Source organism: Manis javanica, chromosome 16 (assembly GCF_040802235.1).
Source record: "Manis javanica isolate MJ-LG chromosome 16, MJ_LKY, whole genome shotgun sequence".
Taxonomy (NCBI): Eukaryota; Metazoa; Chordata; class Mammalia; order Pholidota; family Manidae; genus Manis; species Manis javanica.
Genome location: NC_133171.1, coordinates 49917486 through 49933131, shown reverse-complemented (window position 1 = coordinate 49933131; position 15646 = coordinate 49917486). Strand labels below are relative to the sequence as shown.

General features: G+C 50.2%; 1 protein-coding gene and 1 non-coding gene across 4 annotated transcripts in view; one reads left to right on the top strand and one right to left on the bottom strand.

Annotated features, from left to right (window-relative positions):
- The window catches only part of LRFN2 (leucine rich repeat and fibronectin type III domain containing 2), a 176666-nt gene that overhangs the window by 11561 nt on the left and 149459 nt on the right, over positions 1 to 15646 (bottom strand). The window lies entirely within an intron of this gene.
- On the top strand, positions 5101 to 5209 carry LOC118970190 (U6 spliceosomal RNA). The gene has a single exon (XR_005057980.1). It is a non-coding gene; the product is annotated as a U6 spliceosomal RNA (small nuclear RNA).

Sequence of the window (15646 nt, the reverse complement as noted above, 5' to 3'; positions counted from 1 at the left end):
CATTTATTGAACACTTATCATATGTCAAAACATAGCAACTCTGAGGGAAGTACTGTTATTTTCCCTATTTTACAGATAAAATAATCAAGGCTCAGAGAAGCAACTTGCCAAAGCTCTCGTAAAGAGAATATTTGTGCCTAGGCAAGATTTGAACCCTGTGCTCTCCTACTGCCTCAGTCAGTGCTCATGATGACTTTGGGATGTACCTTTCATAATTATCCTCCCCATTTTAGAGACAGCGATTAACTGAATTGGCCTGAGGTCGCATAGCTAATTAGGGGTAGAGATGGGATTCCAGTGAGTGATGAGTGTTGTCTTGCTACTTCTGAATGCTCATGGGAGGTCCGAAGGAAATGAGGATGTCCATGGATATCTGAGGACAGTTTCCGCAGAGGCAGCTGCTGGTGCAAAGGCCCTGAAGCAGTGGCTGTGAGGAGGCTAGTATGGCTAGAGCAGAGTAATGGAAAACGAGAGTGGCAGGAAGTGAGATCAGCCAGGTAGAAGCCGGGAACAAGGTGCAGAGAGGCTTGCAAACACGTTCTGTCTTGTGTTCCAACTCTGAGCGTTTGCTGGTGCCAGCGTTGAGGATTCTGGGGCTGTGTTCAAATTCAGTGGGAGAGAATGCTATGTGTTTGGAAGAAATTGTGTCTCATATTTATTGTTTCTGGGAGTCAGAGAGCAATCAGAATTACTGGAATCAGCAGTACATGTTGTAGATCCCCTCTTGCAGTGCCTGGCGCCAGATGCTGGCCTTCCCTAAATGCTTGGCCCTGAGTGATAATAGGGGATGGCACAGGGCTGCTTTACAACAGGATTATCATGGAGCTGGCATGATTCAGTGAGGGCTTCAAGGATCAGAAGCCTCTTAGCAACTGCTCAGGCAGGCCAGGGGCCAAGGGCCAGGCCCTGTAGCTGTCCACTGCCTTTGCTCCTGGAGAGGACACGGTTCCCTGGGATGTCCTGGGGCAGCCTGTCTAATTGGCGATTACTTCACCCTATCAGCAACTAAAGGAGCCACATTCAACAGGATTGAGGTTCTGAGGCAAAGCACCCCAATATCTTTACCCACAGTCCTCATGACAGCAGGCAGGGTTGGGACCAAAACCTCCTGTTGAACTGGCCTCTGTGTGAACTCCCTTGCTCCCTTCCCCCAGCATCTTCTTGGCAAGCAGCCAGAGTGGTTCTGCTAAAACCCAAATTAGATCAAGTACTTCCTCTGCTCAGCACCTCTGGGAGACCCATCTCAGTTAGTGCAAGTCCTCATGTGGCCATAGGCCCCATGTGATCTGCCTCTCACCTCTCCCATTTCCTCTCCTCCTGCTCACCCTGCTCTCTCTGCACCAGCTGTCTGGCCTCCCTGCTCTTCCTCAAACCTTCCAAGGTGCCCCTGCCTCAGGACCTTTGCACTGCATGTGCCTCCTCCAGATGTCCACACTCACCACCTCATCTCCTTCCATCCTGTTCCATGTTACCTTCTCTGACAGCCCCATTTAACCTTGCAGTCTTCCGCCATCTCTGCCTTGGCCTCCCAAGCTCATTACTACATTTTTCCCCACTGCACTTTTCATTGCCCAACAGATGCTATCATTTGCTTATTTACTGCGCTTCTGTTAATTATCTGTCCTTCCTCTAGAATCTCAGCTTCCTTCGATCCGAGGTTTTTGTCTGTTCACTGATTTTTCTCCAGCCTTTAGAACAACACTTGGCACATAGTAGGTCCTCCCAAACATCTATTGAGCAGAATGTTCTATCTTTGCACTGCCCAATATAATAGCTTTGTGCACCTATTTAAAATTTACTTCAAATTAATTAAAATTAAATACAATAAAGAATTCAGGTCCTTAGGCTCCCTAGGCACACCTCCAGGGCTCAGCAGTCCCGTGTGACTTGTAGCCAGTGGACTGGACTGTGCAGCATAGGGTTCTGGGCGGCTCTGTTCCAGCATGCTGAGCAGCCTTGCTATGCACTCCAGCAGGTGGCAGGCCTGCGTGAGCACTGGCATCCCAAACAGATGGGCCTGGCCAGGGAATGTCATCAAGCTCAGGGACAGCTCCTACCCCTGAACAACTTCGTCTTGCAGGTCTCAATCCGGCCTCTGAGCTCTCTGCCTCCTCAGGTTGGAGAGCTGGAGAGGACTTTGGACACCAGGACGTTGGAGAGCTCCCTCCCTTCTCTTTGGTTCTTTCAGCTTCTCTCAGCTCCTAGGACCTCTGGGTTCAGTGGGGTCTCTCCTGGCTCCCCGAGGCTCAACCTCCTTGTCTCTGGGAGGGCTCTGCCTCTGCCTCACACTCCACTACGGCCCAGCCCCTTCCCGAGACTCACCCCGCTGACAGGGCGTCCTGCCTGTTTCCATAGTCCTCGGAATGGGCCAGCTCTGAGCTCCCTCTCACCCTGTTTCTGTAGCCTAGCTCCTGCTCTCCCACGTCTCATACATTAGTTACCCATCACACTCGAGTAAGTCTCTGTTAAGAAAAGTTCTGATAAATCCAATCACAAGGATAAATGTCACCCTTCTCAGGAACGCCTGCGTTTAGAAGGAAAAGCTGCAGAGGCAGCGCGTGCGCGGTGATGAGCGCAGACTCGGAGCCAGACTACTCGCTCCAAATGCAGGTTCTTACCAGCTATAATAATGCACCACGGGCCATCGCTTAACCTATCTGTGCCTTGCTTTTTCAGAAGTGTCCTATTTCTGTAAAACAGGGCATTTATAATCTCTGCCTCACAGGATTGTTGAGGTTTAAGTGAGTCATGATCCCAAAGGACCTAGATCAGCATCTGGCACATAGTAAGCTCCACTTGAGGGTTTGTAATATAAAGGAGTTGGTGATGCTGAAGCAAAAGAAACATATCTCTGATAGTGGAAACCTAGGCCTCAGGGACCGTGGCTGGCAAACCTTGCACAGGTGAGAAACCAGGGGAAGGGCAGCACCTGGATCCCAGCCAGCCTCGCAGGGAGACATCAGGCTTCAGTCCTCACAGCAGGATGGGCCGTCCCCTCCATGTGACTCCAAAAGTCTTTTTCAGAAGACACATGATGACAGTGCTAGTTAAGCCCTGGCTGAGTGAGTGTAGAGATGACTGGAAATTAGGCCAAAGTGAGCCAAGCCCCAGCACACTGCCCCTGTGCTCATCTCCCCAGAGTAAGGTCTTACCTGGTGGCAAGGGAGGATCTGACCTGGGGAGGCCCTGCCTTTGCTCCCTGACCAAGGAAGCATGGCAGGTACAGCTGCCTGGCGAGGGTTTGGGAAATCGCCAGCCCCTGTGTTCAGCTGAGACAACAGTGTCAGGGTGGGAGTTTGGCCCTGCTCCATGGTTCTCCTTCCTGGAGAGGTTAAAGCCAGGAGGTCAGAGTGTGCGAGCCGTACTGGACCACCTCGGTTCAAAGCCCAGCACCATCACTTACCAACTGTGTGACCTTGGGCAATGCACTTAACCTCTCTGTAAAGGGGGAAAGATGATAGGATAGGGCCTTCCTCACAGGGCTACTATGAGAGCTAAATGAGTCAGTGGCTGTAATTGGAACTGTGCCCTGGGCATAGTGAGTGCTCAGTGTATACTGGTGATTGTGAGGGAGTCCTGGTCCTGGTGAGGACAGAGAGATGAACCCACCAGGGCTAACAAGAAGGGTGCACAGGTAGGCAGCACAGCTCAGGGGCCGGCGTTTGAGATCCGGCTGTCTGTCTAGGCACCGGCTGTTGACCCTAGCCCAACCCTCCAGCCCAGGCACTTCCCTGGCTGGCTGACTCACCAAAATAAAGCTGGTTCTTTCCAGAACTCCCTCTGCCAGCTCCATTCACAGACTATAGGGCTGCTGGGGTGAAAGGGGCCCACTGGTCCCTCAGTAACCAGTTCCTCTGGCTGCCAGTACCCCACTTCCAGGGACAGGACAGGCAGCTCCCCCCAACTTCATACAACTCCCAGTGGCTCTGGTGCCCTGCTCGCAGTGGGCTGTGGGCTGACAGGGGCTGCTTCCTCCCACTGGCCCAACTCAACCCCATGGGGGTGCCCCAGACAAAGGCCTTCTTTCTTTAACACACATTGGTGCTTCCCAAGCTGGGTGGCAGTTCTCTCATCCCACCTTGAGATTTCACTTCTTTTCTCCAGAATTAACATTTCCATCCTTTCCATTTCTTGGGGACACAGTCTCCAGCTTGTATCCCAGCTGCTCCCCTCTGATCACTTGCTAATTTGTCTTTGGCCCCCTCTCTGAAATGATCTGAGCACAGAGAACAGAGTTAGATCCCATATTCCCCTAATCAGACACATTTCTCTTGAGGACCCCCACTGAAGACAACGGTGGACATTCCTGTAAGCTGCATCCCCTTGATGGCCCATAGTAAGCAGGCGGCCAATGGCAATACCCCGTGATTACCAGTAAGTCATACTGTTCCCATTCTGTTCTCCTAAAGCACCATTTCTACCATGGCCGGGGGAGCTGACCCAGGCCTCTTGCTGTCTGTCTGTAGGACTTTATCCTTTCTCACCCAAGTCTCTCTTGATGTGGAACTTTTTGCTGTATTTAATTGTCGTTAGGTCCAGCCCCCGAGGACTAGGTTGGCATGTCTCACAGGGAAAAGTGTGGGCTTTGGAATCACACAGAAACCTCTTTGAAGGCTGGCTCCCCGAGCAGTGTGAATCCAGATCATTTCTCCACTCTTTGAGCCTCATTTTGCTCACGTGTGAAATGGGGTCAGTGAGACCAACCTCCTGCAGTGAGAAAGTAAGTGTCCCGGAGGTAACCCCGGCTGCCCTTTCTGCATTCTTTGCAGGGCCATTGCTACCCCAGCCACAATGATGATGATGATGGTAATTGCCATTTATCTCCCTGAGAAGCTGAGAAGAGCTTGCTCAGTGACAATTCATCACTTAGAGAAAAAAAATGCAGAAGGTGTCAGGCCAATTACATCTCATAAACAGAGGAGTTTGCAAAATGAAGATTCCCCACCAGCTGCATCCAAAATACACTAGGATAAATGGTGGACTCCAAGTCAGTGCCACCCAATGATGTACCCAATCAGACACCTCTCCCAGCTGGCAGCTCCATAATTTCATGGGGTACACCCAGGGACAGTCGCCAGCTTCCTTCAAAATGCTCTCACCGTGCTCACTTTGGCTGCACATATAGTACTAAAACTGGAATGCTAGCGAGAAGATTAGTACGGCCTTGCACAAGGATGACATGAAAATTCATGAAGCGTTCCACGTTTTTGCTAAGTTCCGACACATGCTACAACACGGATGAAAATTGAGGATGTAATGCTAAGTGAAATAAGCCTGTCACAAAAGGACAAACACTGCATGATTCCACTTACAGGAGGGACCTAGAGTGGTCAGATTCACAGAGACAGAGATTCCAAGGGTGGTTGCCAGGGGCTCCGGGGAGGAAGAAAGGTGGAGTTAATGTTTGATATGTACAGAGTTTCAGTTTGGGATGACGAAAACGTTGTGAAGATGGAGGGTGATGGCGGCTGCACAGCGATGTGAGTGTACTTAATGTCTCTCTCTGAACTGGTCACTTAAAAGGAGCTGAAATAGTAAATTTGATGTTATCTGTGTTTTAACACAATAAAAAAATTGACAAAAAAATGCTCTCATAAAGTAAATTCTGCCAGGTGGGTAGGAAGAAGAGAGGTTGTTCAAAACATCTGTCCCTTCAGCATGACTGGTGCACACTCAGGTGGCAGTCACCATCAGGAGGGGATTCTTGGTTCTATTGTCCACAGGCTTGGGTGGTCCTGTCCGACCTGGGGTGGTAGGCGGCCTTTGGGGAGCAACCTGGGTGGAAGGGAGTGGCCCCCTGGCCATCTGCTTGCTCTTTTACATCTCTGTCTTTATGGCTGATGGACAGGGCAGTTCTAGAGCAGAACGTGGCATGAATCAAGGGCATGCAGAGGTTGTAGAAGAGAAAGCATGGTGCTTCACAGTGTCCGCTGTGGTGTCAGCTGGGCCTGGGTTCTGTTCCCACACTGCCGCTGACTAGCTGTGTGACCCCGGGCAGATTATCTAACCTGGACTGCCTTAGCTAAGTAGAAATGCTAGTGCCTACTTTGTAGGAATACTGTCAGGATTAAATGAGATAAGGCATGTTAAATGCTTGGCATGATGCCTGGCAATAAATGAGTGAATGATAAACTAAGTTTTATTTCAGTGAGAATGGGAAGTTAGTGACGATGACCCTTGATAGAAGAAATGAAGGTGGAATGAAGTCCTTAGTCTTTTCATGCATGAGTTTTGGGGCAGCACCTTTTCTCCAGTTATAACCCCCCGCCTCTGTCAGATCAGCAGCTCCTTGACTAAGGGATCTATATCAACCTGCGGGCTGAATTTGTGCTGTGGTGAGAAAAGCACATTGACTGTGTAATGTAGGGAAGTCATTTCACATCTCTGAGCCTCAGTTTTCTTGCCTGAAAAAATAGGTTAATAATATTGATCATATGGTATCTTTGTGAAAATTAAATATGTTATTAGTTCAGTACTTGAACATGGTTGTGCAGTAAAAAGCAGCCATGATGATGTTTAGATTTGGTGTCTGAAGGTCAGGTTCAAATCCTGGCCCCATCATCTTCCAGCTAAGCCATTTTGAACAAGGGAGATATCACTCCTCTGAGCCTCAGCTTCCTCATCTGTCAAATGCCATGATAATCCTTCTACTCACCCCAGAGGATTGTGGGGAAAATCTGCAGAGATGCGAGTCTCCTGGACACAGCACGCAAGTAAGTCATCAAGTGGTCACAAATGTGAGGTGTTGTTTTTTTATAATGGGGACCCTCAGCAAGTTGCATGGATAAGTGATTGAAAAACTGGCACTTCCTTGGGGCTGCACTCACTACCCAGTGGCCTGTGAAACTGTGGTGTCATTGTGCACAAGTGCTTCACTCCATGGGGAGATGCCCTTTCCAGCTGGTGATCAGAAGGCGCCCGCCCAGCACCTCTCTGGGCTGCATTTCTGCTGATTGTCCCCCAGCACCTCTGCCTCTCACAGGCAGCCTGGCCTGGAAGGAATTAATTAGGGGTGGGGAGAGAGATGACCTTCCAAGTGAGGCCTCAGGTGGGCAGTAGAGAGGCCACCCTGCCGAGCAAAGTGTGGAGGGAGGATGTGGAGTAGAGCTGTGCCCACCCACCAGGCCAGACGGGCAAGGCTCTGACCCTGGCTCTGTCATGGAGTTGCTGTGTGGCCTTGGGAAGGTCATGTTCTTGCTTTTGTGCTTCAGTGCCCAATGCTGACATTGTAGAATTCCACAAGACTCTCACTGGAAGAGGTGTGACAGGAGCAAGGGGGAGGCAGGAGAAGGGCAGGTAGGGTACAACCGTTAAAGGGCTGCGGGAGCTCAGGCGCCAGGTTCTCAACTCTTGAGAGCACACAGCATTTGGCACCAGCGTGACCTGGGCTCTGGGCTCAAACCCTGACTCCTAACATTGTGGCTGCATAATCTTTACCCCATTACTTAAGGTCCCCAAACGTCAGTCTTCTTGTGGTAAAGGCAGTTTGCAAACCTAATTTGCAGAATCATGCGAGGATTAGAAATCATACATGCAAAGCACTGGGATTACGCTACATACTCAGTAAATCATGTGTGATTACAGGAAATGCTTGCCTACTTTCTCATCAGCCTGTCATCTACTATCCATTTGTCTACCTACCATCATCGTTATCTTTTCCTCAGAGAATGCTAACACCATCCAACCCACCCACCTCCCAGCAGACCTCTTGCAGTGGCAGGTGGCAAGTCATCTTGAGGGTCAGGGTCTCTGTACTGAATGGGACGATGAACCTCATTATGGGATTTATTCATTAGCCAGGAGCCTTCAGGTGAGGCTGGCCAGACCTAGAGGTGCATCATCCTGGCTTTAACTGGAAGAAACTAAAAGCAGCGGCATTATTACCCTGTCTTCTTCCCAGCCCCTTCCCAGGCCAGGGGCAGCAGTTCTTGTAGACAAGGAGCACAGAATAGGGCCACTATATGCACTTTAGTGTCCCTGGAGGAAGACCACATGGGTCTGCGGTCCTCTTAGTATGAACGTAATCATGTGAGTAAATTCCGTGTAAGTCACAGGCTTGTGTCTTTCATTTTCTGGGAGTCTCTCCAGCATTGTTTATTGGGGTGCATGGGTTTGCAGCTCCAGGAATTGGCCTGCTCTCCCTCTTCTGATCTGGTGGGGGAGAGGCCATACATGGCTACAGCTGGAGCGAGGCTGATGAGGACCCCTCCTGTCCCTCTCCCATAATCCTGTGTGTGTGTGCGTGTGTATGTGTGTGTGTGTCCCCACTGGCCAGTGTAGAAGCATCCTTGGTGTGTGAGCAGGGAGGAGAGGAAGGTGTTGTCTTGAGCTGTGAGCATATGTGAGTTTAAGTGAGGGGAGCATGTGAATGAGTCAGTGCATTTCAGAAAACATCCCCGCAGGGGCCTGCCAGACCTGCGTGACCTGGCCCCACTTCCCCCACCCCACCGGCCCCATCTCCCAGGCTCTGCCCTTCTCTTCTTCTGAGGTAGCCTCCCTGGCCTGTCTGTGCTCCTCAGATGCACTCCAGCCTTGGGACCTCACGCTGGCTGTTCCCCCTGCCTGGAATGCCCTTCCCACAGACCTCTGCTTGGCTCACCTCCTTCAGGTCCTGGCCAAGTCTCACCTTCTCAGTGAGGCCTGCCCTGGCCACACCATTTAATATCGCAGCTTGCCCGCCAAGCCCCTCACCCAGCTGTACTGTTCCTTTTGTGCAGAGCATGTCTTGCCTCCCACACTTACATAAGTCACTCATTTATTGTGCTTGTGGTCCATTTCCCCATGAGGAAAAGGATCTCCAGTCGTTTGGTTCATGGATGAATCCCAAGCACCCAGAATGGTAGCATTTATATTACTATTTTTCAGGATATTTGCCTGAGGTTCTCCGTTTGTCACATGGGGGATGATAATAGAAGTCACCCACTTCACTGAGTTTTGGGGAAGATTCAATGAATGAATACCTCAAAGTACAGGGAACAGTGCTTGGCACATAGTTCAAGACATGTCAGCTATTATTATTACACTTCATCACGGCTTGGGAGGGGGAAGTAAATGAGTGACCCATGTGGAGCATCTAGCAGGAGGGCACATAACACTCTTCACCATATGCCCACCAACCCTAAAACTTCCTAGGAAGGAAAATCCCCTGACCTCCCCCAATCAAGGAACCCATTTTTGGATCTTCTTTGGATTAGGAAGCTAGTTATGAGTATAGTTTTACCTTTTTTTTTTTTTAATCAAGGGAGGAAGCTATCAAGCCCTCAGCCTGCTAGCGCTGGTCTGTGTAGCTCCTGGGTCCCTTAGGAGCTAACAGAGTGTGGCTGGCAAGCACATTCTCCAATGGGTGCAGCTGTAGCCTGGACTATACAGGACCCCAGCCCTGGCCCAGGACACAGGCACCTGGATTCTTCTCCCAGCTCCACAACCCCTAACAGGCTCCACGCCTTGGGGCACGGCCTCTCTCCTGTGTGGCTCTCTGCTCCTCCTTGGCGTGGGGAAGGGTTGGAATCACATCATTCCTAAGGTCTTCCTGGGCTTTTCCGTTCATCCAGGAAATTTCCATGGAGCACCTGTTATGTGCCAGCATTGCTCTAGGCACTGGGGATGCAGCACTGCAGTGACTGCAGTGACCACTAGACACAAGTCCCTGCCTTGTGGGGACATTCTGGGCAGGGAGGGCCAACAGTAAACAATAAACATAATCGGTAACTTATTTAATAGGTTATAAAGTAGAGCATGCTGGCAAAAAGGAAAAGCACAGGAGCTTCCAAGGTGAAAGTGCTGGGCAGGGGGCAGGCTCAGCTCTAGGTGGGGTGGTCAGGGACAACCTCCTCAGCAGGGGCACGTTTGAGTGAGGGACATCTTACACTCCAGGAACCTATGAATCTCAGTGACTCTTGGCACTGCTATACTCCAGAGGGCACTGTTTGCGGTCCCCTGGAGTCCCCCAGCTCTTCTTTTTCTCCATCTTTGAGCACACTGATCCCCAGCTTGCCCAGTGGGTGATGGGGCAGGAAGACAGATCGGCCAAGTTTCTAAGAGTGGTAAGTGATTTACCACTGTCTTTATTCACACTCTGATATTTCACAGCTCCCATGGCTCTGATGGAATAAATATGACCTTTTATTCTTCACTTTGCTTAAGACTCAAGGTCAACAGCCCAGCTGTGATCTATCGGCTGCTCCCTCCACTGGACATCCATGAGCCAGGGAGCCCCACGGACTGTCAGAGATTCATGGTGCCCTCCTCCAGCCCTGCATGCCCGCCTGCCCCTCAGCACTGGTCCTGGCTTTGCCCAGCCTGGAAGGCAGCATCTACAGTGGCTCTGGAGGATGATGGCTCATTGAGGGCAGAGACCAAGCCATAAATCTCCTTTTCCCCTGAAGACACCCCATCACTGGGGTTAAACCCATGACCTGGGTTTCATTTCAGTCCTGGGAGGAGGCAGCAATGGGGAGGCTGAGCAGCCATGGTTCAAATGGCAAGTTATAAATTAGAATGCCCCAGGGTGTAGCCGTCAGTTTTCTCAGTGCAGAGAAGGGACACAAGGCATGCATCGGTCCACCTGCCTCAGATGGGTGCCTCCAGGTCCTTTACAGGCCAAGGCCACCTTCTGCTTTCAGAGAAGCTGTGCCTTTGTCAGTCATCACAAGCATTGCCTGGAAATTCTTCCACTCGCCTAACTGAGATCCCTTCCTGTACCACCCACCTGAAGTGCTGGGGGATGTACTGGTCTTGTCCACACTTCTTGTGTCCTTGTGATGGTTCTGAGTGATGAGGGCTGATGGGTCTGGGTTTGTTAGTAGGCTAGAAGGCAGGAAATGGGATGATCTAAGGGAAATGGGGTCATTGGCCTCTATTAAAACATGCTGTGACCCCAAGACACCCATGTCTCTCCTCTCCATCTTAACTCATGTCCTAGGAGGAAAAGGAGCAGTCAGGAGCTCTCTGGAGCACTGCAAGTCTGGGGTTGAATTCTGGCTCTGCACTACCCAGCTGGGAAACCTTGGGCAGCTTAGCTACCCTCTGTGATGCAGAAAGTCCTGCCCTGTATAGCAGGCATAAAGGTAACAGCTGTCTTCCAGGGTGGTTGGGCATGTGCTCAGCCCAGTGGGGCCGCACAGCAAGCACTCAAATGCTAGCTGCAAAATGTCAAAGCATCAAGATGCAGACCCTAAAGCCAATCCATCTGGGTTCACATCAAGTTTCTTAATGTCTATAGGCCTCAATTTTCTCATGCGTAAAGTCAAGATAATAACAGTACCTCTTTGTTGGGATATTGAAAGAATTAAGTGAGCTAATAAATGGAAACCACTTAGAATAATACCTGGCACATAATAATTTCTCAGAACAGTTGGCTCTTATTATCCCCATCATTGATGGAGAAGAAGCCACCTGCATTTACTTGGCACTTTTGACCTAATTTCCACCCACTGGTTTTGTGATTTATAATCCACTTCTAACCAAAGATATGAGATGACTTGCAACATAAAAACATATAATGAGGCAAGTAAATTATTTTTAAAATGTTTTATGGCAGATCAAACATCAGTCAGAAGGTTTGAGCTAAAGGTCCTGGACACCAGGATGGTTCCTTGTGACAATCAAAGACTAACTTCAGTTATAAGCCACACATGTCCACAAAGCTGTCACATGGCCCTGGGTCACTTTATCTTGGGAAGAGCCTAGGGAGGAGGGGGCTCAGAATGATGGCCTCAGAACAATGGGAGGGGAACAGCTTTATTAGGGGCATCTTATGGGAGATGGACCAGAGGAGGCTGGAGCCGGCTGAGGCTGCCTTCAGAGGAGGGGTGCCCCCAGCCCAGTAAGTGGGAAGGGGTCATAAGGCAACCTCAAAGCCCAGTTCCCTTGTGTCAACATATTGCCAAGAGCTTGAGAGAACTCAGGGAGAGAGAAGGAAAGCCAGTCTTGGGACCCTCGTCCACTGTGCTCTGGCTGGGCCATAGCCAGCAGACTGCCCACTGGACTCCACACAGGCAGAGGGACAGCTCGAGCTGGCACACATCTGAGGCAAGGGACCAGGAGATGCACCACAGAATACACCCTAGGTCTGTTCCTGCTAGAGACAAACACAGCAGCCTTTTTTACCTGCAATGCCTCCTGTGTCTCCGCTGGTTGAACTCCTACTTGACCTTCTAGGTCACCTCCTCCAGGAGGCCTTCCATGACCTCCCCAGGACTTACTCTCACATATGCTCACACAGCACTTATCACAGCTGTAGGAACTGAATCAGTTACTACTCAGTCCTTTAATGTCTGTCTCCCAGAGAAATGTGAGTGGCAGGGGGCCAGGAGTGTCCTGTTCATGGCTGCTTTCCCTGTGACTGGCCTAGCATAAAATAAATACCTTCTGAATGACTCAAGTGAACAGCAAGAATGGAGGAAGGCAGGGAGGGAAGATGTTGAATCTGAAAAAATTAGCATTAGGTGAGCCATGAGAATTATCTGTAAAAATTAAGTGGATATATTACAGAAGAAGAATTTGTTTTATTCCTGATGAGGATGAAGGCTGACCCTAAGGGCAGGAGGTGGAGGGAGATGGATTTAGAGCCTGTAACAAGGAAAACCTTTTAAGCTACAGCACCCAGTGATGGAAGCTGGGGAGGGGGTCCTGAAATAAGGAGTGGGCAGTTTCTTGTGTCTGGGTTATTCCATTTTAAAGATAGAAGAACAGAGCCCAGGAGAGTTGGGATGAATAAAAAGCTGGACTGGTCCCAAGACTGGCTTTCCCTCTCTCTCCCTGAGTTCTCTCAAGCTCTTGGCAATATGTTGACACAAGGGAACTGGGCTTTGAGGTTGCCTTATGACCCCTTCCAAACCCCTTCCCACTTCCTGCTGCTGGGACCTCCACTGTGCCTTCCATCATGTCCACATCCTCTGTTGGCCAATCCCAGAAGAAACCACTTCAGCATCTCTCAGTTTTCTGCCCATAATAGTTGCAAAGAAATGCATCTCTAATGGTGGAATTCCAGGCTTTCTGATCTTCTGTGAAGGAAATATTTTTGGATGGGGTCCTGTTCCTGGGCCCACTCAAGGCAGGATGGGGGAGGGTCGGGGAAGGGTCTGCACCCAGGTATTCATGCTTTCCCAGCCCCAGGGAGGCAACCTCTACCCACCCCCTTTTGCTTCCTCCCAGCCCCCTGTCCAAGGGAAAGGACTGCGAGCACCAGCCCAGCCAACCCAGGAATTCTCAAAGCTTCCCTGTTGCACTCAGACCTTCTTTTGAGTGACAATCAAAGCCTGGGGGAGGCGAGCAGAGCAGCCTTAGGAAGCAGCCCTTGGTGCTGGCTCACACACAGTGGCATTTTGACGGGTGGTAAAAATATCTCTCTGGTGTTCAGTGCCGGCTGCTGCCACCATCTCAGCTTCCAAGATCCTGTCTTCATGCCCAGGGCCTCAGCAGCCTCCCCACCAATCCCTACACCCCAGGAGATAGAACACAGGCCCCCAATCCCGTGACCACCAGCCACACTCACATGTCCACCTGCCGCCTCCAGTGCCGTGGCCAGGCACCAGCAAAGGCGCACTTAACAGCCACTAGAGGAGCAGATTTATTATCAGAAATACTGCAGCACATGCCTAATGAGCTAATTAAACAAGAACATAAATAATTGCTCCCTATCAGAGTAAGAGGATTGGGGGCAGAGAGGGTGGGGGACACTGAAGAGGAGCCAGGACAGTGGTGGGGGAGCTGTTCTGCCCCAGAGAGGGAGCTCAGAAGCTCCTCTCTACTCTAGGCTGTGGGCTGGGCCTCAGCGAGTTCCGCAGGCCCGGCAGATGCAGGCCCCAGCACTCTGCCAGAAAAATTACAGAATGCTGCTTTGTTCCCAGCCTGTGTATTTCCTGCTACTCACATGCCCACACGCTGACATCCTTCCACCCCTGGAGTGAACCTGAAGGGGAAAGATGGCAGGGGTCCTTGTCCCATTTATGGTCATGGACATAAGAGGGGTCTTAAGAAATAGTGAAGACCCCTGCAACAATCGTGTGAGTGGTCTTCCTGCTTCCACCCCATCTTCTGCAGTCTGCTCTTCACCCAGTAGCCAGAATCTCCTTCTTAATCACATCATTGCACTTTCCAGTGTTCAGCTCCCCCATGGCTCTCATCTCATTCAAGATAAAATTCAAGGCCTTGACCTGCCTGGGGGCCCTATATAATCCAGACCTGCCCTGTCCTCTGATGTTATTTACTATCACTCTTCCTGCAGATGCACTGGAGTCCTAGCTGCTTCTCCAACAAGACAACTTGCTCCTACCCCAGGGCCTTTGTAAATGCTGTTTCTCTTGCCTGGCTCTTTCACACTCCACTCAGGCCTCTGTTCCAATGCCACTCAGGGGAACCATCGCTCACCACCCATAGAAAATACTAGTCCCCCAGCCTCTGTCTCTTTACACTAATTATTTTGTTTCTAGTGTACATTTAAAATTTTTGGTTGTTCTCCTCATACGAATGTGAAGCAAGGACTTTGCCTATCTTGTTCTAACTCCAGGGTCCGGACCAGCAGCTACCCCAGAGCCAACACTCAATAAATATTTATTGATTGAATAAATGAAAATCTAGGCATCAAAAGTCAAAGTGTGACTTGTGCCAAGACCATCCAGTTCCAGTTCTAGAGTTTCCTCCCACCACAGATCATTCCTCCCCTTAGAACTTGACCCTGGCTTCCCACTGCCAGTAGCAGAATGCCCAAAGGACATGGCTATATGCTGCAGCCCCACTACCTCCAAGCTGTGAGACCATGAAATCACATCAACTTCCCCATGGCTCGGAGTCCTCATTTGTCGAATGGTAATACCATACCCCACAGGGTCAGTGTACAACTAAGAGGACACAGAACATTCTTAGAACGATAGCTGGAATACAATAGGGGCTCAGTAAATACAGCAGTTTTGTGTGCCATTCAAGGCATTCTCAGACTGCCCTCATATGTCCTCTCTGAACAAGTCTATTATTTCCCTAGACCAGAGATTCTTGTGGCCCCAGACCAACATTGTGAGCATCACTGAGGCAATGCATTACAACAGCAGATTCTCAGGCCCCTCTCCAGACCAAGTCAGAAACTCCGGGAGCTAGGGACCTGCATCTGTGTGCTAACAGGTCTGCTAGGTGATTCTGAAATATCAAGTTTGAGAACCACTGCCCTAGAGCTTTTCCACCAGGTGAGCCAGGTGGTAGATTGAGTTGTTGATCCTGCTTCTTCACAGCCCTATAATAAAGTGATATCATCATGGCCTTGCCATGTGGTGGGTGACGTGCCTACCTTGCCCCCTTGACTTTGGGAGTGGCCATGTGACTGGCTGTGGCCAATGGGATTTAGTAGATATGATGCCAGCAAAGGCTTGGCATTTGTTTTTTCAGTTGGGTTGACCTTCCTGCATTTGCTGTCACTGGGAGAAGCACATGCTCTGGATAATGACTGCCCCAGCTGGGTTCCAGAGTGACATGTGTAGAGAAGATATAAACCTGGAGCCTGGTGCCAGCCCAATGCAGGCTACCCCAGCGTAGCTGAGACCAGCTGAATGCTAACCAACTGCAGACCCACGAGGAAGAAAATGAAATATTCATGGTTGCAAGCCACCTAGATTTTTGAGGTTATTTGCCATGTACCATTATTGTGGCAGCAGTG